The sequence below is a fragment of the Hyaena hyaena genome, unplaced genomic scaffold (assembly GCF_003009895.1).
Source record: "Hyaena hyaena isolate Hyena2069 unplaced genomic scaffold, ASM300989v1 scaffold_943, whole genome shotgun sequence".
Taxonomy (NCBI): Eukaryota; Metazoa; Chordata; class Mammalia; order Carnivora; family Hyaenidae; genus Hyaena; species Hyaena hyaena.
In genome coordinates this window covers 708,239-730,927 of record NW_024081575.1, presented here as the reverse complement: position 1 = coordinate 730,927, position 22,689 = coordinate 708,239, and the positions used below count along the sequence as shown (strand labels likewise).

General features: G+C 45.6%; 1 long non-coding RNA gene across 3 annotated transcripts; it reads left to right on the top strand.

Moving 5' to 3' along the window:
• The first annotated feature begins 1 nt into the window (after position 1).
• LOC120223054 lies at positions 2-19,031 on the top strand. 3 transcript variants are annotated; one of them, XR_005526175.1, is made up of 5 exons: positions 2-46; positions 1,284-1,329; positions 7,850-7,961; positions 8,274-8,404; positions 18,192-19,031. It is a non-coding gene; the product is annotated as an uncharacterized LOC120223054 (long non-coding RNA). The 3 variants fall into 3 exon arrangements; XR_005526176.1 differs by lacking the exon at positions 18,192-19,031 and adding an exon at positions 14,562-14,753; XR_005526177.1 differs by lacking the exons at positions 2-46; positions 1,284-1,329 and adding an exon at positions 2,800-2,956.
• The last annotated feature ends 3,658 nt before the right edge of the window (positions 19,032-22,689 follow it).

The window sequence follows — 22,689 nt, the reverse complement described above, 5'->3', positions numbered from 1 at the left end:
CCCCACCCTCTGGCACCTCCAGGACCACCCCCTTCCCCTGCTGGAGGTAGACCTTTGTCAATGTGCTATTCGTTCCCCCTGGAACTCAGATAACACCTGCTTCCTTTGAGATCTCAATTTGCGCTCCACCAATTTCATAGCTTTTAAAACTCTGGATTGTCCCTGAAATTTTTGGTTAATTCCCAGGGAGTTTTTTGTGCTTCTTCAGCCGTGTGAATTTTGAAAACATTTTTAAATGCTTTGTGTCAATTAATAAATAATCTTCAGCTAGAGGGACTTAGAAAATTAAATTAATAATTAGTCAAAACCAGAGCGCTTGGTTGAGCATCTGACCCTTGATTTCGGCTCAGGTCACGATCTCATCGTTACTGGGTTCAAGTCCTACGTGGGGCCGGTGGGGTGCTGACAGTGCGGAACCTGCTTGGGGTTCTCTTTCTCCCGCTCTCTCTGTCCCTCCCCCACTCACGTGTGCACTCTCTCTCTCTCAAAATCAATAAACTTACAAAAGATTTATTCAGAATTTACAAAGCTAAGCATAAAACAAATTAAAACAACTAAAACTTCAATGTTAGTTTTTCTTAAGTTTCTAGCATTTTTGCTTCTGAAGCCAGTAGAGTTTAAAGTGCAGAAACACTTTTAGAACATTCTATCTACAGAACATACACACACACGTACATTCTTTAACAAATCTAGCATTTTCAAATCTAAGAGGCATTTTTTTTTCTAGTTCAAAAGGCTTCCGTCAGTAACTCTTGTAAGTTTGTATATCTGGAAAAAATCCTTTGGTCTACATTTTGGAAGGACAGATTAGCTACATATGGAATTCTGGGTTGACCAAACTCTTCCTTTCAGCTTTTTTTAAAAATTTTTTTAAATTTTTATTTATTTCTAGGAGAGAAAGAAAGAGATAGCATGAGCAGGGGAGGGTCAGAGAGAGAGAGAGACGCAGACTCTGAAACAGGCTCCAGGCTCTGAGCTGGCAGTCAGCACAGAGCCCGACGCGGGGCTCGAACCCACGAACCGCGAGATCATGACCTGAGCGAAAGTTGGTCTCTCAACCGACTAAGCCACCCAGGCGCCCCAACTTCCTTTCAGCTTTTTGACTATTGCCATCTCAAAACGTTTCCTTGTTTGGTTCTGATTAAAAGTCAGTGGTTAATCTGACTGTGGTCCTCTGGAGTAGAAAGTTTTTGTCTTCCAATTTCAAAATTTTCCCTTTGGTTTTCCACGGTTTGATTGTGATGTATCTAAGAGCAGATCTGTTTGCTTTTATTTTTCTACAGCTAAACATCAAATCTATAGATTCCGATCTTCCATCAAATCTGGCTGGTAAGGCTTCGGCCATTATTTCTACAAGTATTTTGTCTTCCTTCCCTTTTCTCCTTTATTTCTGAGAACACTCCCTTAAGTAGAATAGAAAAGAACTTCCAAATGATTCCACATTTCTCCAAGGCTTGCAGCAAAATGTTGCCCATGAGCCTGAATTTCTTAATATTCAGGTTAGTGTCTAGAAAGTGGTTTAGGTGCTGAGAATTCCTTTGATACGGAGTGTTTGCTGGCGACTGAGATGGGGGTGTGAGTTAGTGCCCTCAATTTGGAAAATGCTTTATCACGACCCAGGGTCGCCTGAAGAGAGCGGGCCCTTTTTTTTTTTTTAATGTTTTATTTATTTCTAGGAGAGAGAGAGAGAGAGACAGCGTGAGCAGGGGAGGGTCAGAGAGAGAGGGAGTCACAGACTGAAACAGGCTCCAGGCTCTGAGCTGGCAGTCAGCACAGAGCCCGACGCGGGGCCCGAACCCATGAACCGCGAGATCATGACCTAAGCGAAAGTCGGATGCTTAACCGACTAAGCCACCCAGGCGCCCCTAGAGTGGGCCCTTTGACAGAGCGATTTCTCTGCTGGAACTAGAGAAGCTTCCCCATTTTGTAATAACAAAATATGGGGAACAACCCAGTCCGGTCAGGTGGAAAATACTCTGTGATATGCCGAGTATGATGCTCACACTAACACAAATGGAATACAGCTTAACGTCGGCAGAGTAAATTATGTAGGAAGAGAAAATTTTGAAATTGCGAGACAAAAACTTCTCTTTCCACTGAGCAAGAAGTAAAATAAAATAGGGGCATCTGGGTGGCTCAGTCGGTTGAGCATCCAACTCTTGGTTTCGGCTCAGGTCATGATCTCACGGTTCCTGAGTTTGAGCCCCAAGTCGGGCTCTGCACTGACAGCTCAGAGCCTGCTTGGAATTCTCTCTCTCCCCCCACTCTCTCTGCCCCTCCCCAGCTCATGCTCTCTCTCTCTCTCTCTCAAAATAAATAAATATTTAAAAAGAAAAGAAAATAAAGGTTATTTGCAGAAAAATTGTACACAATGATTCCATTTGTCCCAATTTCAAAGCTATACAAAATAAAATAATATGTTATTTAGCAATGCATTTACTTTGATAAAAATATAAAGAGAACACTGAGAATAATGAATGGGGTCGATGGCCAGGGGGAGGGATGTACAGATGTCCCTGAAGATATGGATAAAACTGCATTTTTTTAGTCAGGTTGGGATGCTTATGGGTTCCTTTTTATTATTCCTTACATCTTCTATATGATTTATACATGTTAACTTTTAACTTTCATTTATTTTTTAAAATTTTTTTAACTTTTAACTTTTAAATGCTGAGACACAATGTAAACAACCCTATTGGAAATAAAATTGAACATAGCAAAAAAAAAAAAAAAAGAAAAAAAGTCTTGTTCTCAACACCTTAAAGATCCCAATGTGACTTTCCGTTTTCAGGGGGCGTTTTTCCTGCTGACTTCCCACTGCCCTGTTTACACGTGCCGTATTCAAGCAAACTCGCTTCTGACAGTTTCCAAACCTAAAATACAACATGCAGATCTGCGATTCTCCGTGGGTGGTACTTGCTTCCTCATGGCTAGAGATCTTCAGCAGTAAATGAAGGTAGTGGACTGTGGCTGTCACCCTTGCCGAGCTCTGATTGTACCGGGCGTCGGGCCAGCGTACAACCCGGGCTCTTAGAGCAAGGTGACCGTGACTCGACAGGAAACAGATCAGACCAGACCTCACACTTATGGAGGAGCCTTTCTTAAAGCACGGAGGAGGAGGAGGCACAAATGTATTTGAATTCAGGCCGGCGACCTTTAGGCTAACCAGCCCTGAGCTGGCCATGTGACAGATAAAAGGTGATTTTCCTAAATAAAATACGGGAAAAACTAAAAACTTGAAACATAAAACTGCCTTTGGAGAAATTTAGAGGTGACTTGCATTTTGCTTGTTTAGTTACAAATATTGATCCAAATGTTTTTGGGTAATATGTATAATTTTATAAGAAAACCACAAAGCTTCTGTGTATTTACACTGGACAGACATCAGCAGGGTACTGTTTTGGGGCTGGTGTGACATCCGGCTCGTTACATGCATCTTAACGACGCCGATGCTCGTCGAGATGGGTTCCGGCTGTGTTTTGCCTCCTCCTGGTGCTTCCTCTGATACTTTATAAGATCTGTACCACCAGGCCTCTTCTGTGATGAATGCCAAGGGTTGATAAATGCTTTCCTTGGGAGTACTCGCTCACCAGCCCGGGTCGTAACATCGAGTGCTTTAGTGCCTCTGTGCCCTCTATCCAAATTCAGGAAGGTAAATTGAGGACCAGTCCCAAACTCCAGGCCAGAGAGACGTGCATCCCCTGAAACAGACAGAATGTCCAAAGGATTCTACGTTTCTCCCAGGCTTTCAGGGAAATGCTGCCCGAGAAACTCAATTTCCTCACATTCCTGTTAGTCTCTAGAAAGTAGCTTTGGTTCCAATATAAACATTTTTGTAAAGAAAGCCAATTTGGTGAGATCTGAAGGGTAAAATTTTCACCGTGCTTCTCGCTACACAGAGGATGCTTTCGCCGCATATAATCTATACCCTGTTAGCTTGCTATGATTAATTAAGGTGCATCCACTTTGCCTCATTACCCAGGACTTTTCATGGACAGCGCAAGCTGCGCACATCAGATGATGTGGTAATGTGTCTTCCATCATCAGATTGGCTAACATAAAAACTGACGCTGGAGGAGGTGAACAGTAACAAGTGCTCTAATATATGCTGGTGAAGTGCGAATGGTTGTCATCTACTCTGGAACATAAAATGGAGAGCATGAATTTTCAGAGATCCGATGCAGAAAGTGGTAAATCCATGTTGTTGCTATATAAATGGGCAATGTGGGGCGCCTGGGTGGCTCAGTCAGTTAAGCGTCCAACTTCGGCTCAGGTTATGATCTCCCGGTTTGTGAGTTTGAGCCCCGCATCGGGCTCTGCGCTGACAGCTCAGAGCCTGCTTGGGATAGTCTCTCTCTCTCTCTCTCTCTCTCTCTCTCTCTCTCTCTGTATCTGTCCCTCCCCCACTTGCACACCTACTCTCTCAAAATAAATAAATAAACTTTAAAAATTTTTTTAAAATGGGCACTGTGACCTAGAAAAGGACCAAAGCGAATTCCAAATCGTATTTCACTTAAAAATATTTATTTTGAGCAGATGCGTGCTTCTCTGAAACTTCTAAGAGTTCTTACAACTTCATTTGACAGCAGACACCCTAGGATCACCACAGGGCCCCACTGGTGCTGAGCGCCAGCTGTCCCTTCAAGGGTCACACAATGTCAGAAATAGAAAATAGTAGGGGCACCTGGGTGGCTTAGTCAAGCATCCAAATAATTTTGGCTCAAGTCACAATCTCACCATTGTGAGATCAAGCCCCCGTCTGGCTTTGCGCTGGTGGTGCAGAGCCTGCTTGGGGTTCTCTTTCTCTCTCTGCCCCTGTCTCATTCTCTCTCATTCTCTCTCTCTCTTGAAGCTTTTTAAAAAAGAAGTGGAAAATAGTATTTAAACTCTGCAAAGAAAGCTCTTTTGGATTGTTGCTTTAGTAAAAATGTACAATTCCCTTAACAAATCTGAGCTCTGGCCATCTCCCTAAGTGGAGCAGAGGAGGTAAGCCACAGTCAGTGACTTCAGCCCCTTAGCCTGGTCCGTAAGTTGACAGCACCCCACAGCCACCGTCACAGTCGCAGCTACATTGACTTCCAGCCCTGAGGCCAAGAAGTCCTGAGACATTTCCTAGTGACACATTCCCCGATGCCATGTTGATCTCTCCTCCCTGTTTTTATATTTGTGCTCTATGTAGAGGCATTCATCACATACCCATGCCATAAATATTCAGGAGAAATCCAGTGAGTGGATAAGAGAAGCTTGCTTTGAAAAGACTTTCCAAGGGGGATATTATTTGTAAAGGAGACAGAGTTTTTTCCCCACAGCATATGGCACATTTTGGAGGATGGGTTGTTTTCTATTTTGTTTACTATCATTTTGAAAGCTCAGATGTCATGATGACTCATTGGCATTTCATTTTACGTAATTGTGCAGCCCTTCTTATCGTTGTTTCTTTCAGATGTCAGCCAGTCGTGCATGGCCACATTTCTGTCTTTTTTTTTTTTAATTTTTTAATGTTTTATTTATTTCTGGGAGAGAGAGAGAGAGACAGAGCTTGAGCAGGGGAGGGTCAGAGAGAGAGGAAGACACAGAATCCGAAACAGGCTCCAGCCTCTGAGCTGTCAGCACAGAGCCCGACGCGGGGCTCGAACCCACGAACCGTGAGATCATGACGTGAGCCAAAGTCGGGACACTCAACCGACTGAGCCACCCAGGCACCCCACATTTATTTCTTCGGTAAGCAGCTTCACCCTGCGTGGTCTGACCCACTCGTGACTCTGACAGGGGTGAGTCAGGTCTCCCACTCGATCCCAGGGATGGCTGACCCCGAGCCACGTGCCCTGTACCTGGCGTGATTCCCAGCGCAAGCTGCCTGACTTCCCAACTTCCTGACAAGGCTCGTTTCTATGAGATAATTCTGTGCTCGCTTGGGGACGAAGCGTCATTCTTAATAATCACACTTTTGGTTGACACGGCTATTCTTTATGCTCTGGCTTATGCTGATGTTGATGGATAGTCTATCAACAGTTCCCCAGAGGGAAGAAAACCATGGATGAGCTCTTCCGCAGGTAGTTCTCCGGGGAGGATCAAACCCTGGCTGGCTTTGCTCAGAGTTGGGAGAAACCTAACCTCTTGGCCTCACGGCCTCCGGGGAAGAAAATCACACTCTCAGATGTCATTGACGTATGGTTATATGTTCCTTTGTACTCGCGGTATCAGCTTTTTTATTTGATTAATTTTATTCTTATTATTACTTTCCTCTTATTTCATGTAGTTTCTGGATTTTCATTTAGATTTTTCTTCTCTAGGTTTTAGTCTAGAGCCCTAGACCTTTTCTATGCTTTCTTTAAAGGTAAATTATTGTGAATTTACTTGAGACTTTTGTTAGAAATTATAAATTAATTTATAATTAATAGCCAGGGCACATACCAATAATTTCTGAGTAAATAGGATGCCCATATTCTTTTTGTTTATTTATATGTTTATTTTACCTTTTTAATTAAAAATATTTGTTAATGTTTATTTTTTGAGAGTGGGATAGAGTGCGAGCAGGGGAAGGGCAGAGAGAGAGAGAGAGAGAGGGAGACACAGAATCTGAAGCAGGCTCCAGGCTCTGAGCTGTCAGCACAGAGCCCAAAGCAGGGCTCAAACTCACACACCATGGGATCATGACCTGAGCCAAAGTTGGACATTTAACTGACTGAGTCACCCAGGTGTCCCTATTCATCTTTTTTTTTTTTTTTAAAGAAAAATTACAAATGTTAAGTACTTTCTGCAGTAGCGTTCTAGGGTGTGTGTGTGTGTGTGTGTGTGTGTGTGTGTGTGTGGTACTTCTGTCTAACATGATACAATTATCCTCCACACAACTTCAAATGTACTAATACATTCCCTAGGGGGGTGATACAAAGTCCTTGGAGAGGTTCACTCTCCTCCTGAATAACCTGTAACTCAATTCCTATGGTGTAACCTCCATACATCCCACATTCTATGATAAAGGACTAAGAGGAGGAAAAAAGCAAAGATACAGAGAGATACCCACAAAAATATAACAAAATAGGGAAGAAACACTGCTAAGAATTAGAGTCCTTATTTCTGCAACTGGTCATGTGCTCATAGCTGTATTTACAATGACTTCTTCTGTTATTTGTTCTAGACACTTGTTGTCAGGCAAGCACCTCGGCCAGTCATGGCTCTTTATCTGGTGGGGGGTGACTGCAACTTTCGTTCCTGAGTTGTCCAGACAACCAGTGTCATACCTGGATGGGGTTGTTGTAGGTCTTTGATGATCTTTTTTTTTTTTTAATGTTTTATTTCTGAGAAAGAGAGAGAGACAGACAGCATGAGCAGGGGAGGGTCAGAGAGAGGGGGAGATACAGAATCTGAAACAGGCTCCAGGCTCTGAGCTGGCTGTCAGCACAGAGCCCAATGTGGGGCTCTAATCCACGAACTATGAGATCATGACCTGAGCCGAAGTCGGACACTTAACTGACTGAGCCACCCAGGCGCCCCAGGTCTTCGATGATCTTAACCATGGGGCAGGATAGCATGAAGAGACGTCCACAAATGTCGTCTCCTGCATACATAACCTTCCCTTCTCCACTGTGGAGTAGCGGCCTCCCCTTCTCTGTGTAGTCAGGGTCAGTGAGCACCAACTCTCATCTTTCTGTGCGGGGAGCCTGTGGTAGCCGGGCAGCAGTCTTAACTTTGAGTTCAGCGGAATCCTTGGTGTGCCTCCTGGTAGTAGGTCGTTCTTCCCTTTAAAGTATGGCCTCTAGAGCTGCAGAGTATGAGGTCACAGGAACAGGGAGCAAAAATCTCCCAGTGAGGTCACTAGGGTAACACGCACTCTCCTTTCTACCCCTAGGTTCCCTGACCCGTGAATCCTGACTGAAGGAGAAACAGCATTATATAGTGACCACTTGAGTTGGAGCACACACAGCGCCCCGGAGAACCTCCTCCCGGGACACGCTTTCCCTGTAAGTTATTGCCACCCAGCTGGCATTTAACTGAGCCTTCAAAAAGCCATTTCATTGTTTGGTTGACCCGATTGCTTCAGGAGGGTGGGAAGCACTGTAAGACCACGAATTCCACCATCATGGGCCCATTGTGGCATTCCCTCTGCTATGAAATAAATTCCTTGATCAGCGGCAGTGCTTCGTGCAGTACCATGCCAATGGGTAAGGCCAAGGGCAGTAGACTGGGTAGAAGCACTGTTTGCAGGGAAGGTAAATACATATCTAGAGCGAGTGTCTGTTATAGTAAGAACAAACCAACACTTTCTCTTCCAGGATGAAAGTGGTCCAATGCAATCAACTTGCCACCAGGTAGCTGGCTGGTCACCCTGGGGAATGGTGCCATATTGGATTCTGATGCTGGCCAATGGGACACTCAGCAGTGGTTCATAGCTTGCTTGGACTTGGTGAGTGGAGATAAGTGTTGCTAAGCCCAGATATAATCCCTGCCACTATGGCCACTTTGTCCACGAGCCCTTTGAGCAATGCCATGGATGACGAGGGAAAGAGGAAATAGTATCCACAGAGCAAGTCATCCTGTGTACTTGATTATTAAAATGCTCTCATGCTGAGGTGACCCTTCAGTGAGCATTCACATGAGATATAATATCTTTACATTTTCCAGCCATTCAGAGAAGTCCATCCATATATCTTCCCCCCAGTTCTCCTTGTCACCAATTTTCCAATCATGCTCAAGTCTTCGACTTTCCGGCCAAATCATTGGCTGCAGCTCCTCCATTGGTAAACAGTTGCATTTCTTGCCACTTCTTTCAAGTAAAATGAGTAACTAGGTGCGCTGCTCGAAGTTTAGCCCATTGGGAGCATTTTCCTTCATGGATGTCCCTGGGTGTGGTTGTATTGATGTAGCTTTCCACATTCAGGGAGAACCTGCATATATGCCAGAGGCATCTATGATCCGGGTATGACTTTTCTTTTCGTCCTTCAACCGATTATACGCAAGTCTCCATGAGGAGGCCGTAGGTGCATAAGGGGAGAGAAGGCAGCATCTCAGGAGAGGGCACCTTGCACATTCGAACCACTTCTTCCTGTAACTTATGTGTGCTATCCAGGACTTACTGGGCCCAGTCAGGTGTGTATCAGCCCCACTGGTGATGGAATGCTGCTTTAAATGTTCTGCTTTGTGGCATGGTGGGTCAGGTGACACCCAGTTCATGATGGGCGGTTCTGGTCACATGCTAAACTCAGTGGCCCAAGATTAAGCATCTCTACCAAAGCCCTCACACGGGTTATGAGGTCTAACAGGTCTTTTGTTTCTCAAAAGAAGAGTCATTATCCACAGGGGATGTCAGGGCTCTGTCCCCAAATCCTAAGGTCCTGTGCAAGAACGTGCTAAAGCTGCAGGTAGCAGCCCTCTCTGCCACTGACGCTTCAAGCACCATCGGAACCGCGGGATCACAGGGACCGAGTGAGAGAGCAGCCCACATGGCAGCTTGGACCTCTTGCAGAGCCTTCTGTTGCTCTGGGCCTGGCTCAAAACTAGCAGCTTTTTGGGTCACTCAATAAATGGACTGGAGCGACACATCCAAATGGGGACTGTTTGTCTCCAAAAGTCGGAGGGCTACTAGGGCATCTTGCCTCTTTCACAGGCGCAGGAGGGTCTGACGCGTCAAGTTATCCAAGTTAGAAGGGAATCTCCCATCATGCTTCACACCCCTGAACCCCTAGAAATTTCACTAAGGTAAAAGGCTTCTGTGTTTTGTCTGATCTATTTCCCAGCCTCTGACGCACTAAAGGCCTTCCTGCCAGTAATTCTAGAGTACTTGCCACTTCCTGCTCACTGTGTCCAATCAGCATAACATCATCAACGTAATGGGCCACGTGGTAGCTTATGGAAGGGAAAGGCGATCGAGAGCCCCATGAGCTAAGCTGTAACATAGAGCTGGGGAGTTGATACACCCCCTAGGTAGGACAGGGTAAGGTGTATAGTTGACCTGGCCGGCCGAAAGGCTTCTGAGGGTTTTACTAACAGGATGGAGGAGAAAACATTTTTCAAGTCAATGGCTGTATACTAGATAGCAGGGGAGGTGTAATTTGTTCGAGTAATGAAACTCCATCTGGTGCAGGACCATGGAGTCACCATCTGGTTAAACTTATGAGAATCCACAGTCCTTATTGAGGATCTATCTGTCTTCTGCAAAGACTGAATAGGTGAGGCACAGTGGAGAGGGGTAGACCATCCCCACCCCTGCGCCCCTCCTGTCCTTGACGGTGGTACTAATCTCTGCAATCCCTCCAGGAACATGCCATTACTTACGGTTTCCTGCTTCCCCAGGGGAGAGGCAGTTCTAGTGACTTCCACCTGGCCTTCTCACCGTAATAGAACTCACTCAATGGACTCAGGAGTCAATACAGAGATTCTGCCAGGTGCCAAGAAAGTCTTTCCACTTATGCGTTCCAGACCTGGGAAAATAACGAAAAATAAATTCAGGGATCTACTGAGCTCTGAGGTCAACCTGAGATAAATTCCGTTGACCATCTGATTTCCATAAGACTACTCTGACTGGTGGGCGACAGTGATGTTCTGGCCCCCCTGGAATTAGTGTCAAGTCAGAGCCGGTGTCCATGGTTTCTGAGAACTCTATTTTCTTTTCTGCGATGCGCAGTAATCCTGTAGAAGGCCGGGTTCCCGTGGGGAGGTTTGGGTGAAAGCTTAACAGCAAAATTTTTGATAATGTGATATAGAGTCACTCCTCTGGCCTTCCATCCCTTCGAGAGGTTTGGGTCTATAAACTGGCTCACGTCTGGGAATTGACTGAGAAGCCATGACTCTGTTTTTGTGACTTAAGTTAAGGTTTATTTTCTTGGCCTTGGATTCTTCTGCTCAAACAGATCAAGTATTGGGCTTCCCATTTCTTTCATTTCTAGGAACACAGTATCCAAGGGGCCAATGCCAGGGGTGTCTGTGAGGCTCTACTCTGATGGCTGCTTGGACTCTGCTATCCACTACTGTCTCCACCGTGGCCACCACGGCCACATTGCTTTTGCTGTGGAGTCCCACCTCTTGGCCCTTGCCATCCCAGATCCAATGAATTCTACTGTGTTTAGGTTTCTCAAGTATCACCACATCCCACTGTAAGATCTGGCCAACAGTGAGGAGCCGTCACAGAGCACTTTGAGGATTTGGGGCTCCCCTTACTAATTTATTTCTCACAGCCCTGGTAAACGGTGTGGCTTCTGGTCCCTCCCAGAGTGGAGCTAGAATGCCTCCAATGACAGCTATACTCTGACTTTCTCATCCCTCTGCAATGGACTGAATGTTTATGTCTCCTACATACGTTGAAATTCTAACCCTGAGTGTGATAGCCTTGGGAAGAGGTCCTTGGGGAGATGATTGGATCAGGAGGGTGGGCCGCTTGTGAATGGGGTTAGAGCCCTCATGAAAGAAACTCCAGAGATGTCCCCTCCCCCTGCCAGAGGAGGTCACAGAGAGAAATTGGTGCTTTGCAACCCAGAAGCAGGCCCTCACCAGAACCTGGCCACGCTGGCCACCTGATCTCTGCTTTCCAGCCTCCAGGACTGTAAGAAATGAGTATCTGCTGTGATTACACCACCCAGTCCATGGTGTTCCGTTATGCAGCCCACACTGGCTACGAAACTCCCCAAGCTTTGACCCCTTGCCTTGGTAAGACACCAAAACAGTTCTGGTGCTTACTTTCACTTTATTTAGTGTAAGGCGCCTTTTGGGTTATATTTCAGCCAACCGGCCAATCAAACAAACAGTTAGAACCCATTCCAAGTCAAAGCTTTATTAAATCCAGCATCTCTGCTTATTGGCCCATATCAACAAATCTGTCCTGATGCGCTTCCTGTTCCTTCGCCCTTATCCCATGCGCTCCAGGGAGCGACTCTTTCTACTGGCAAAGCAGACTCATCAGAATTTAGGCTTTCAGTTCCCAATACCTTCCCGCCTGTCCCCATGGTAAATGACTGCTAGTCTCCTGAGCCCCGTCTCCCAGACAGCCTTTCTTCTGAACCATGCCTGCAGATGTCAGCCTTGGTTTTTTCTGGTGTGACTTTGCTACTGAGAGTCTCTAAAACCTTTTGGACTGAGGTGCCTGGGCAGCTCAGTCGGTTAGGCGTCCAACTTCGGCTCAGGTCATGATCTCACTGTTCATAAGTTCGAGCCCTGCGTCAGGCTCTGTGCTGGCAGCTCAGAGCCTGGAGCCTGCTTCGGATTCTAGGCCTCCCTCTCTCTCTGTCTCTCTCCCACTCACACTCTGTCTCTCTCTCTTGAAAATAAATAAACATGAAAAGAATATAAAAAAATAAACAAAACCTTTTATACTTGCCCCTGTTTTAGAATGTGGCAACTTTCAGGGGTGGCTGGGCAGGTCAGAAATCTCTTGAGATTTCAGCTCAGGTCATGATCTCACGTTTGTGAGTTCAAGCCCCATGTTGGTCTCTCTGGTGACAAGGCAGAGTTTGCTTGGGATTCTCTCTCTCCCCCCTCTCTGCCCCTCCCCTGCTCATGCTCTCTCTTTCTCTCAAAATTAATAAAAATTAAAAAAGAAAATTAAAAAAAAGAATGTGACAACTTTCATACCAGCTTGGTATGCACAGTAAATACCTCTGAAGTTTTTTGTTTTTTTTTTAATTTTTTTAATGTTTTATTTATTTCTAGGAGGGAGAGAGAGACAGCGTGAGCAGGGGAGGGTCCGAGAGAGAGGGAGTCACAGACTGAAACAGGCTCCAGGCTCTGAGCCGGCAGTCAGCACAGAGCCGGACGCAGGGCTCGAACCCACGAACCGCGAGACCATGACCCAAGCGAAAGTCGGACGCTCAACCGACTAAGCCACCCAGGCGCCCCAATACCTCTGAAGTTTTAAAGCTCCTGATTCCCAGCAAAGAGTCCGGTCCCCTTGGTCTGGGGTGAGCTGGGCATCAGGACTTGCCAAGGCTCCCTGGTCATTCCAGTCTAGTGATTCGCACTGAAGAAGGAAGATGAGTAAGGCACCAGTCACCCACAAGGCGGTCAGTTCCAGTCCATTATGTAATGACACCATCGTTTGTGCTCTGGGTTAAAACATCAGTCTGATTTGGGCTTCAGTGTATTTCATACTCTGGCCATCCTGGCCGAGTTCCAGACGTGACCGCTGGGCTCATGTCTGCTGTCTGTGTCCCTGCGTCTGTAGCTTCTCAGCTTGAGGTCCTTTACTCTTCACCTGGATGGAGTCCTCAGCCTGGATCACAGGTCCTGACCCAGAGAAGTGACTTTTGGATTCAGAGAACCAAGCAGAGTCATGAAAGCCCTGAAAACCTTTAGATGCAGCACATCATCTGATGCTCCTGTGAGTCCTCAGCCCTCAGACGGTCCCCACCAGGTGTCTTCACCCCAAACGTGCCGAGACTCAGAGACCAGGGTGCGCTCTTCAGTCTCCGGTGCATCGTGCTCACGGGAGAAAATCTACTCCCTCTTCCCCTGCAAGCTTGCTAAAGGAAAGGAACGCATCACCATGTAGCCAGATAGACTAGCCCAAACTAATCTCAGATGGGAATAAATCTCATCTGGGCTGCACCTGCTTCCCAAGCCGGTTGTCATGATAAAGTTGGAACACAACTCTCCTCTTCATCCCCAGGACCTTTCCCCTTTCCTTCTGCCCTAGCTTTCCACGGTCTGACTTGTTTGCTGGTTACCGGTATACTTGAACTAAATCGCTAGTTTTCTGAGAGCCGACGCTCGCTTGAGCCTAGGAGTCCAAGAGTTTCCTCAGAGGGTAGCCACCTAGGCACCTTCTAGCTGGTCTGTGCTGAGATCCTAGACTCCCGGACAGAGACAGATGTTCTACATAAACCACTATGGCATCTAGTGGCAGGTGTGAGCCACCGTCCGCAACATTCAAGGGGGAGGCCTCCCTACCCAAATGCAGGTACCCAGACTGAAGACCAGGATCAAACTTGTAAGCGGGCACTTCTTTTTTTTTTTTTAAATGTTTTATTTATTTCTGAGAGAGAGAGAGAGAGAGAACGTGAGCAGCTGAGGGTCAGAGAGAGAGGGAGACACAGAATCTGAAACAGGCTCCAGGCTCTGAGCTGTCAGCACGGGGCTCGAACCCACGAACTGTGAGATCATGACCTGAGCCAAAGCCGGACACTTAACCAACTGAGCCACCCAGGCGCCCCGTAAGCGGGCACTTCTGAGGGTAGCAGAGAGGCTTACGGTGTCTGCTCTGCTCCGCTCATCTGTCAATCACTTTTGTGTTTACAGATCTAGCACATTTGTTCATGGTTCAGCCTGTTTTCAAAGCATCTCCACCGCGCTGTGTGTGGGAGACAGAAATGTGAGCAGATGAATAGTCTTTCTTATCAAAGAGTTCACCGTCCTGCGGGGGAGACTGACAGAGAAAGGAATAGTATGATACCGTGTGGTCAGTGCCAATACTGAGGATGCCTGGCTGGGTGCATGTTTGGGGTAGGAACCTAATTGCTGATGTTTATCAAATGTACAGGATGAAGTATACACATCTGACAGCTTGATAAATTTCTGTGAAATTAGTTTACACCTTTATATGGTTTCTTTTTCTTTTTCTTTTTTTATGCATGTAGAGGAAGAAAGAAGCACATTCTCTGAAAGCTCACAAGCCCTAAGGAGATAGAAAGCAAAGGACTATGGGATTCCCTCCTACAGGGCATAACTTTTGGAATCAAAGTTGGCCTCTTGCAGTGATACTTTTTTATGGAGCTTAAAACAGGAAGTTACCTCCGGATTCAGCCTGGTTTGGAAAAGCCCAGGCTGTTTGCTGATGAGATTGGTACCTGTTTTACCTCACGAATTAGAATATGCCAAAAGGCTGGAAGCTGTCGGGTGATATCCAAATATGACTTTGAGTTTGGACTAAATGTTAACATTTCTCCCCCTTTAACTCAAATGTTGGTGTAAAGCTTTAAATTCACCTAATTTGTTCCTCCCCTAAATCGTTCACCAGAAATGGACGCTGGTTTCCCTATAAAATCCAATAACCCATCTCCTCCACGCCTCTGGCTTCAGTGAACACGTATGAGCAGAGCAACTGTTACAGACGCTCCTCCCCTGGGGAGCACCAGCTGCTTTTCAGCCGTGTTAGTGATCGTCAAACACCCCTCAGACCCTCCAGGGTTTCAACCGGACCAGGAGCTGGCGCTATGGCCTGGTCCGTGAGCCCAGCCGGAGTCCCAACGCTTCACCTCTGCTGTCTTTGTCTCTCAGGACCCAGTGATTGTGGTCTCCTCCTCAGAGTAGTTCAGATTCAGCCACGTAAGTCTTTCTCCCCCGACATCAGCCAGACCCAAGGGACCTGTTGCCCTTGACTTCTTCAGGCGCCTCCTCACTGACAGATCTGCTCCCCTATTCACCTCTTCCCGTCTGCTTTTCTTCCGTTGCACCCAGAGCAGTCTTTTGAGAATCTTTATCAAGTGTCTCAGTCCTCTCCTTCATACGCTGTAAAGGCTATCCTCTGTATATCTATATAACGATATCTTATACTTAATGTATAATGTATAGAATTATATATAGTATAATTATAGGGGAGGCAGATAGCTGGGGCTCTACTCCAAACACAACAAAGAAAGGGGCATTTAGAGCCAAAGGTGGGGGGTGAGGGCGGGTAGAATTATATACAGAATGTAAAATTATATACAATTATATGTAAAATGTATATTATTATTATGTAAGTACATATATAATTTTATAATTATGTAATATAGAAATATATTAAATATATAATGTAGAGATATATTTAATATATTTACATACTTAGATGTTTATTTGTTTTAAAATATTATTTACTAAATATTAATGTCTATTTATTAAATAAAATATTTAGAAATATATTAAGTATATGTCTGCATTATTTAATCTATCCCACGAAGAAGTATTAAATGTTACTAATTATTAACATAACAATGCATCATCTAAAGCATTATTAAAATCCCTCGTATGCTGCCTGGTCAGAGCGTGGGCTGTGAACACTGGAGGCATGTGTGGTCCTCCTGCTGTAAGTCACCCTGAGGTGTGCTTCTCCCCGTTTGCAGGAGCCAGGGCAATTATTTAGTAAATTTGGATCTATGCTTAGGCTGTGTCCCTTCAGAGATGAGTTACCCGCTCTTTTCCCTGATCCTGACGATTGCATTTTTACTGACGTGAAGTTCAGATAACACGTAATTTACCATCTTAGAGTCTACAACTTACTGGAATTGAGCTCATTCACAAATCTGTGTCACCATCACCTTTCTCCAGATTCAAACATTTTTATTGTCCCAAAAGCAGATGCCGTACTTATTAGGCAGTCGCTGCCTTTCCCCGCCCCCCTCAGCCCCACGCCCTGGCAACCGTGAATCTGTTTTCTATCTCTATGGATTCACCTTTTTTAAATATTTCATACAAATGGAATCGCGTAATATGTGATCTTTTGTGTCTGACATCTAGTGCCGATCATGGTGTGTTTGAGGTTCATCCATGCTGTAGCATGTATCGGTACTTTATTACTCTTTTTGAGTCTATTTATTTATTTTGAGAGAGAGATAGAGAGAGTGAGAATAAGGGAGGGGCGGAGAGAGAGGCAGAGAGAACCCCAAGCAGGCTCCATGCTGTCAGCGCAGAGCCCAGCACAGGGCTCAAACTCACAAACTGCGAGATCATGCCCTGAGCCAAAATCAAAAGTCAGGCACTTAACTGACTGAGTCCCCCAGGCGCCCCAGTACTTTATTATTTTTTATGGCTGAATAATAGTCCACGGTATGAGTAGACCACATACTGTTTATCCGTATCCTGAATATTCTGTCTGTGGGATTCCCTGTTTTCACCTCATTCCCCTTTGGCAACAGTCTCTTCTGTACCCCAGGGCATTTGCACATTACTGTTTCCTAATTTTAAAAACTTCAGTTACTTAAAGTAAGTGAGTTGCCTTCCTCTGTACAGAGATTAATATAACCACTGGTCCACCAACACCTTTCTCTCCTTATAGTGTTTTCCCCTCTCATCCTCATCCTATGCTATTTTTCTCTGCAAATATGTGGAGAAACTTAATATGCTTGGTGTGTGTCCTTAAAGATGCCTGCAGCCTGGTAAAATATATGAGTGCTTTGAACATGAGCTTTTACTCTATGTGAATAGTTATGTGCTAGAAATCTCATTGTACATCTTACCCTTTTCTCTGTGCTCTCTGGATCTACCTAGGTGGCTGCATGTACTTCCTCCTACTTTGGGCTTTTCCTTGTTCCAGAGTGTTCCACGCACCAGCTCTGCCTTTCTCATCTATTCCACTAATCATATGATATGTTCTTTCTAATTCCCTGTTGCAGCAAACTCAGCCCTTTCCTGTGGCTCCTTCTGGACAAGTGTAAGAGCATCTCTCAGATATAAGCCCAGGAATGAGATAGCAGGTCAGAGGACATACTCTCACTTTATTTCATTGAACGCCCCTCAGATTTGTTTCCAGAATGCTCTGTGATTTACACTCACACAGAAGGACTTGAAAGATTGTTTCCTCACATCATGGCCAACACAGATTATCGTTATCCGCCTTATTAGTCACCTTGATGGATGTGAAGTATATCTTATTGTTTCAACTTCTGTTTCTTGGCTTACTCATGAATTGAGCATCTCTTCACCAAATGGACTGATAATGTCCTTTTCTGGAAATTGCCCATCCTTAGCTTTTGTTGATTTTTAAAAATAGGAGCCTCTTAGCTCTATTGCTGCTGTCGTCTTCATAGTTCACTTGTAAGCATTTTTGGATATGCTAGACTTTGATCTATCGTCTTTTATTTTTTTTTAAGTTTATTTATCCATTTTGAGAGAGAGAGAGAGCGAGCGAGCACAAGTGGGGGGGGGCAGACAAAGGGGGAGACAGAATCCCAAGCAGTCTCCGTGTTGTCAGTGCAGAGCCCAACGCAAGGCTCGAACCCACAAACCATGACATCATGACCTGAGCTGAGATCAAGAGTCAGATCCTTAACTGATTGTACCACCCAAGTGCCCCTATCTGTTATCTTATCGATAGGTTTCAAAAATACACAGTATGCTTTGTACACTTGTACCCTGGATGTCAAAGTTTCCTCCGCCACTCTGTGGATGTCTAATGTTGATTAGAAATGCGTAATTGTCTTTGATGTTTTTGCTGTGTTTATAATGTTTTCCCCATCCCTAGGTTGGCCTTATATTCTCATCTTTCTTCTTTTGATCTTTAATCTATTTAGAGCCCAACTCTGGTTCCAACAGCTGAATAAATAAATAAACATGGGAAAAGGAGCAAGCCACCTCTACAGAAAAATTCCAATTAATGAATGCAGACAGAAAGAGGGAAACAGAAAATCACCATTGGAACATCACAGCGATATTGCTGCAGGCAATATTCATGGATGAATGCCAACTATTTATTAATCACTATGATGGTTTTAACATATGTCCACAAATTATTTGATATTTCTCTTTCCAGGAGGTGAAGCTTAATTTCCCTTCTGTTGAGTGTAAGCTGGAATTAATGACCCATTTCTACGAAATAGTGAAAAGAAAGGGAAAAATAGTGACTCTGCAGTAGAGGAACCAGGCAGGCACGAATGCGACAAAGGTTAATGTCACCATGAATAAGCCGTGTTAACCCATTATCTCATTATACATGACACAATGTAATGAGACAGTCACAGCACCTCTGTACTTGTCCTTCCAAAAAGCTATTCCTCCTCAAGTCTTCCCAGAAACCCCAGCTTATCGTGGGAAAACATTAGACGAACCCAAATCAGGGGCCATTTTATAAAATACCTGACTGGGGCTCTTCAAAAGCATCAGGACAACAAAGAACAGATTGATAAACTATCTCATTGTGAAAAAAAAAATGCAAACCTTAGGAATCACGGTCACTACATGCAATGTGGAATCCTGGGATGGCAGTGGAAAAACGAGTTACATGTCAGTCAAGCCTGCAGTTTGGTCGATCATAATGCATCAGTGTTAATTACTTAGTATTGGTAACTGTACCGTGATTATGTTAGATAACATTAGGGGAAACCGAGTCAAGCCTATTTGGGAACTCTGTGCCTTTTGCAACTTTTCTGTAAAACTAAATGAAAATAAAAATTCATTTCAAGATAAAAAGTAAAAGAAAAAATGCAACTTAACACTTTACAAATGGTATAAAAATCCGGAGAGAACTTTCCCTAGCAATGTGGCATGGAATGTACTTTTGTGGCTGACAAATGTGACACAGAAGAGGCTTCCAATAAAGCAGCAGGGCGAGTAACAGCCTCTACCTAAAACCAATAGTTAAAGACCAAACTGAGGGCCCTACAGTGTCACACACACAAAGGGGTCCTGGATCCTAGACACACCCATGGGTACAGAGGTGCTTTTGGTGATCTTGAAACAATTTTTATTTTATTTTTTAAACATTTATTTATTTTTAGAGAGGGGGAAGAAGAGAGAGAGAATCTTGAGGAGCTCCAGGCTCAGCACAGAGCCCACTGCGGGGCTCGATCCCATGACCCTGGGATCATGACCCAAGCTGAAATCAAGAGTTGGATGCTCAACGGACTGAGCCGCCCAAGTCCCTCAATCTTGAAACAAGTTTCCTTCCAAGTCCACTGTAAGTGTATCTATGCTTTATGCTGCCTCTGGGTGCTGGGTGAGTGGGATGCTGGGTGAGGGGTCCCTGGGTGCTGGGTTGATGGGTGGTGAGTCTCATGTCATCATCTAGATCTTGCCTTAAACCCTTGATTCCAAGACCGTGGTCATAGGGCTGAGTCAATGGCAAAGTGACCCAGGAGTCTTCAGAACTTTGAGTGTTGGCATCTGTCCCCCGCCGCCTGTGGCATTGTCTGTTTCCACCCCTGGCAGCCGGGGCACTCAGAGCAAAGCAAATCAACTGCTTGAGGACAAAGCATCAGAGGACAGTCTCCCTGAGTCTCACCCGGTTCTAAAGACCTGGCCTTTCCCGAGAGGGATGGGGGCGCCACTTGGCGCCGCTCTGATGGACCCAGGGTGCCGGGAGGGCGATGTGCTCACCAACACCGTGTCCAGGCCTTACTGGCCCCTCCTCCCCTCGCCAAGGTCCTTGTGACTGTCCAGAGGTGAAAGGCCAGACGTGCCTCAGTCCTCAGCAAAACAGAAGGAAACTCCGAGGGTTCCCCCACCGCACTGCGTTCTGCCCTTTCTCAGGCTCTAAAATGTGAGGGCATTCTCCAGGTGCCTTCCCGTCACTGCATCTCTTCACTCCTTCCTCATTAATCCATTCCTTATAAATCCACTATAAAATCCACTTCTGACTCCACAGCCTCTGCCCACGTTTCTCGATTCAAAGACACCACAGTAACTAATTACTCCCTCTCACTGTTTTTAGTTGCTTCGGTCCATCCTAAGCATTGCTAAACACACATCAACCTTTTGCCCTAAAACATGGCTTGATCAGCTTATTATTTTTTTTTAAGTTTCCTTATTTATTTTGAGAGACAGACAGAGAGACCAAGACGGGGAAGGGGAGAGAGAGAGAAGAGAGAATCTGTGCATTGTTAGCATGGAGCCCGACGCGGGGCTCGAACTCACAAACCGCGACATCATGACCTGAGTCAAAACCAAGAGTCAGATGCTTAACTGACTGAGCCTCCCAGGCGCCCCTTGATCACCTTATTTCCCTGGTCCAAGCTCTGCAAGGCTCCCTGCCGTGGACCAGGCACTTGGTGTCCAGCCCACTCTGCACTGTCGCTGCCACTCTCTCCAACTTGGTGACCACCATCTCCCAGCCTGGTTTGCACCTTTCCTTTTTGCGTTTTTTTTTTTTTGTTTGTTTGTTTTTTTAATTCCCAAAGAAAGTTTCAAAAGGCCCAGGTCCAAAGGAATTTAAGACTCACTTGGCTGAGTCCACTCATGACTCCCATTAAAACGTGTCTTCAAGGGTCGCCTGAGTGGCTTAGTCGGTTGAGCGTCCGACTTTCACTTAGGTCATGATCTCGCGGTTCGTGGGTTCGAGCCCCGCGTCGGGCTCTGTGCTGACTGCCAGCTCAGAGCCTGGAGCCTGTTTCAGAGTCTGTGATTCCCTCTCTCTCTGACCCTCTCCTGCACACGCTGTCTCTCTCTCTCTCTCCTAGAAATAAATAAAATATTTTTAAAAAAATTAGAAAAAAACAAACGTGTCTTCAAACAATTAACAGTGTAGATGCCTGAGGAAAATCAAGGGCACCAGCAGAGGCCAGCGCGTTGCAGCATGAATGGGGGCGCGGCGGGGGGGCGGTCTGTGAAACTCTATGCAGACCGAGGGGGCATCTCGGGAATAGGGTGTCGGTGGGTGGATGAAGTCAGAACAGTTAGCAAAGAACTGGAACATGGAAGTCCTTTTATACAACGTCCAATATTGTAGACCTTCACTGTGGGCTGGGCGTGTTCAGCAAGGGGAGTCACCAAAATAGGGTCAGGACAGAAAGCACAGTGAAATGCAGAGAATCCCGAGAAGAGGCTTACGTAAGGGAGTGACAATCCATTCCTGCATATACAAGACCACCTTGGTAACTGTGCACGGAACACCCCCACCCCACCCCCTTCTTCTGTTCTCTTCTTGTTTCTCTGCATGTTTCCTCAGCCAGTGGTTTTCAGACTGAATCCACCAGCCACCGGGTCCCTGTGTTTTTCCTCCGGTGGGGGGGGGGGGGGCATGAGCATGGAGGTGACGGAGTGGAGGCTTGAGCAAAGCCCCAGAATTTCACCAGCCTCTCGTGGTGAGCTTTGCTAAGAGTTGCACGCTGAGAACACGGAGCTCCCCCTGCACAGGCTGGGCCCATCTCAGTTCTCCCATGACACAGAGGGGAGGCGATCCTGAGGGTCAAAAATACCCCTCCTGCTGATTTTCGGATTCTTCTCTGGAAATGGTTTCTTTCTTTTTAATGTTTATTTCTTTTTTAAGAGAGAGAAAGGCAGACACAGAGACAGAGCGTGAGCAAGGGAGGGGCAGAGAGAGAGAGGGAGACACAGAATCCGAAGCAGCTTCAGGCTCTGAGCTGTCAGCACAGAGCCCGACGCGGGGCTCGTACCCACGAACTGTGAGATCATGACCTGAGCCAAAGTCAGACCAACTTAGCCACCCAGGCACCCTTGGAAATGGTTTCATTCAGAGATGAGACAAAGTTGTAAACCTGGAAGCAACAGGTGTATTAAATGACTCCTGGGGTCTTTCCCAACTTTATGAGTCTGTAACTTAGTGGTGGCTTCATGCTCAGTTGCTTGTCTTCCTGTCCAGAAGTGAGTTGCCTTTTTTTTTTTTTTTTTAAGTTGGCTTCACATCCAGTGCAGAGCTTGAATTCATGGCCCTGAGATCAAGATCTGAGCTGAGGTCAAGAGTGGGATGCTTAACAGACTGAGCCACCCAGATGCCCCTGCCCAAAGTTAAGTTATTGATTCCCAGGAATGGAATTCTCCAATTTGGAAGCTAATGACTTTGTTCATCAAAGGAGCTGGTGTGGTTATGTTATTCATTTGTAACAGAGTCAGCTTCCATTGTTAAAGTTTATGTTCCTTTTTGGTTACTCCTGCATCCTGGTTGATTTTCCTAGGTAACATATATCAGTTAAGAGTTCACATTAATTAACTGTATTCCTACACATTGTTGCATGAATCAGTAGTTCCTTTTGTTAATGAGTCATGTTCCACTGTATGGACATACCACAGTTTAATTCATTCCCCTGTTGAAGGACTTCTAGATCGCTTCCACTTTTC